The following is a 4,057-nucleotide window of genomic DNA, read 5'->3' as shown; positions in this document are numbered from 1 at the left end:
ACACACACACACACAAGCAAACACAGGTGACACAAGCACACACGTGTATACACACACAGGCTCGATACGTGGACACAAACACAAACACGGAACACAAGTGTTTCAGGAGCTGAAGACACCCATGTGTCCAGCAGTATCAGAGACGGCATCAGTAGGCACAACGTCCTGCACTTGGAGGTCTCTGTCCACCTCCTCCCTGAGCACTTCTGTATTTTCCGAAGGCAGCCTGAAGCCTCTTCCAGTGCAGCAAGTGTGGTCATGGTGAGACGCTGATTGGTGGATGTGCAAAATCACAGAAGATCCCAAAGTCAGCACACAGGTGCACTGGGACCCTGGAGAGGACGCCCTTTCAATGATAGGCCTTCCCAAGGTAAGGTGCCGGAGTGTAGGGCCCAGGCAATCTTAAACTCAGTGAGCAAAAGGAGGCCAGGGGATGGCAGGACCCACGAAAGGTTGATGCTGACAAAGATACTTAATTCACGCTGCCTTTAGTAGTATCATCTAGGACTCTCGCACTGCAACCACAGCTAAATTGAGGGAGACTTGCTGCACTCAAGGACACATTGAGTCCCTAAGCCCCAGTCTCAGCAGATCATCTGCTACATGCATGACCCAAAATCTGGCTCCAGAGACAGCTTGCATGCGACTGAGCATCCTCATTTGAGAAAAGACAGTGTCCTGGCCACTACACGGCTGTCCCTACAGGGCCCACCTCCAGACCCCTTCACCACATGTGTTTCTGTCAGTTATCGCTAATGGCAGGACCTTCCTTCCTAGGGTAATACTTTACAGGATCATCCCCCACGTCTTTCCCAATGATCTGCTGGCAGCACAAGAAAGATTAGCCCAGGACTGACCAGGCCCCCAACCCTCCTGTGAGCATCCAAGAACTCCAACATCAATTGCCAACTGTATGCAGCCCCAAAGCAACCCCACCTCAGCAATCCTGTTCGATTCTGTGGCCTGACAACCAGTTGAGAAAGTTAGGCACATGATGTCCAGCCTGCGGCCTGTGCTCCTCATTCAAAGTCCCAGAGCCAGTGGACTGGAGTGGAATAACTTGCCTTATAACATGCAGAAAGACAGGGGACACAGGGGCGGATTCCACAGGTGGATCATCCACCTCCTTACACACCTACACTCACCACCCTGGAGCCACATTTTACCAGTGATGTCAAGGTAATACTCCTTAATGATCACCGTGTTCCAGAAGTAGGAGTTGTCCCAAAAGGAAAAGATCAGCTTGCAGTGGGACCTTGGATGTCTCTGCACCTGCACCTGCCAGGATAGGGAAAAGGGTAAAGGTGCAAGCTTCTAGGTGCCTCAGATTGCCTCCGAGTCAGGCATTAACAGCTTCCATGATGTCTCTCCAAAGTCTCACAGCGCAGGAACGTGGCTAACATGATCCTCCCACTCCCCACCAGGTCCCATACCCATCCATCCTCAATCTCCCTCACTGACATTCAAGTTGATCTTGTAGCTAAGAAAGTCTTTAGCTTGGTTGCTGATCAAGACGGAAAGTTGAGAGTGGTTCATAATCTGCTTTAGGTCAAGGAGCCATTCAGGCCACATGCTGGGCCAGAAGATCTAATAGCAACAGCCCTAGTCTTGGGTGCAAGAAGCACACTGGAACAGGAGTTTCCAAGGACTGGGTACTTCAACTCCCAGCACTATGTGCTCAGGCCCTGCCATATCATCAGACACGCTCATGGCTCCATGTTCCCTGTGGTGTTCTGCATCTGAGGTGTTCTGCATTCCCCAACCAGGGGCTGTTTCTCACAGCTACTTACTCCTCCTGACTTGTGTGTGCTGGGTAGTGTCATGTCACTGCTTACCTGGTCAGGATTTGCAGTCCCTGTTGCACACTGTGTCTTCCAAAAAGAGGGTGGTATGCATGGGTATGTATGTGCGTATGTGTGTGTGTCTTCAGCAAGGAAGTCCTGGGTCTTTGACCTGCTCCCTGTCTTCACAGCGGATGGCAGGCATGTGTCTGAATTCGTCTGGCACTCAGAGCAGATGAGAACAGCAGCCTCTTCCAGTTCCACCTTGCATGTGGACCACCTCGTGCCTTTGCACTGCAATAATGAGTGCAACTACAGGGGCTCTGATTGACGGTCATGGGTCTTGGGACTCCCCCACTCTCACCTATTTCCCAGGATTATCCACATTTATAACAATAACTGTCTCTGATGGCTGCTCTGGTGTACTGTCTCTGGTCATTCTTGACCTAGAGGCCTCAGGTGCTGCTCCTTCTCAAATGCAGGCCTGAGGGAGACACCCAAAGTCATGGCTGTGACACTTACAGGTGTGGCCCTGCCAGACCCTTCTCAGCTGTGCCTTTGGAGCCTGCCTTTCCCCCAGACCACACTTCATTCAAAGGTCTCCCACACCTTCCCTTTTCCCTTGCCCTGTGGCCTCATCTGATTTAGCAGGATCTTTGAAGGACCTATTGAAGGTGTTTTTGCCATCCTTTAATATGGCTATAAAGCTCACAAATTTTAACAACACAGTAACACAATTTTTCTAATGTGCACTGTTAGAGTTTGGGGAGCTCTTGGTGAGTTTCTTGGTTTCAGTTAGAAAGCCCTGCATTACTCTTAGGGCCATAGAATCTTCTGAAACTGAAGGAAAGACTACAAATATTCCGGACTAATTTGATTATGATACATTTTTCTAAAGACTTAAACAGTTTCTACTTCCCCACCACCCAAAATATTACTCCGAACTCCTGATGATCTTCATGATTTTATTGTGGGAATCTGGTAGGATTGAGATTTTTCAGTGCTTTGTAATTTCATCAATAAGCTTTTCTGAGGTGAAAAACACATTGGAATTAGTTTTTAAATTAGTCCTAGACACAGCAAACAGGGGAAAAGGAAATAAAAGGAATACAGATTGGCAACAAACTATTACTGTTAGAAGATGGCATGACCCTCCACACAGTGAACACTAAGGATGCCAGCAGAAAAGTACTCGAGCTAATCAATGAATAGAGTATAGCTGAAGAATACAAAATTAATACTCAGGAATCGCTTTCATTCTGATACACCAGAAATGAAAAATGAGAAATAGAACTTAAGGAAAGTATCTCATTCACCATGCCATGAAGAGACTCAAATATTTAGGAATATATTCCCCCAAAGAAAGCAAGGACCTGGTACAGAAACCTATAAAACCATGTTGAAAGAAATCAAAGATGGCACAAATAGATCAAGAAGTATACCATATTCTTGGATCAGAAGAATCAATACAGTGACCATGAGTATACAACCCAAGACAATCTATTGGTACATTTATTCACCACTGATATTCTTGGATTCAACTGTGGAATCCCCATTAAAAAAAAAAAAACACCAATGGGGATTTTCACTGAACTAGAACAAATAATTTCACAATTTGTGTGGAAACACAAAAGACCTCAATGAGCAAATCAATCTTGAGAAACAATGGAAATGGAGGAACCAGTCTTCCTGACTTCAGACTATACTACAAAGCTACACTCATCAAGATAGTAAGGTACTGGGCCAAAGATAGAAATACAGATCAACGGAACAAAATAGGAAGTCCAGAGATGAAGCCACACACCCACGGCCACCTCATTTTTGACAGAGGGGGCATAAATATGCAACGGAGAAAAGACAACCTCTTGAACAAGCAGTTCTGGGAAAACAGGTCAACCACATCAAAAGAAGGAAATGTTTTCTAATGGCACACACAAAAATAAATGCAAAGTGGATTAAACACGTAAGTGGAAGACCAGAAACTATAAAGTTCTTAGAGAAAAACATAGGCAGAGCACTCTCTGACAGAAATCACAGCAAGACCTTCTCCTCCATGTCCCACCTCCAAGAGTAATGGAAATAACAGAAGGAAACAAAAGTGACCGATTGAAACTTCTAAGCTTCTATGGAGTGAAGGAAACTATTAGCAAGGTGAAAAGACAGCCTTCAGAACTGGAGCAAATTACAACAAATCAAACAACTGCCCAAGAGTTAATTGCCAACATATACAAGCAGCTCATGCAACTCAATACCAGAAAAACAAACAACCCGATCAA

This window comes from Bison bison, unplaced genomic scaffold (genome assembly GCF_000754665.1).
Source record: "Bison bison bison isolate TAMUID 2011002044 unplaced genomic scaffold, Bison_UMD1.0 scf7180017462949, whole genome shotgun sequence".
Lineage (NCBI taxonomy): Eukaryota > Metazoa > Chordata > Mammalia > Artiodactyla > Bovidae > Bison > Bison bison.
This window is presented reverse-complemented; position numbering follows the sequence as displayed.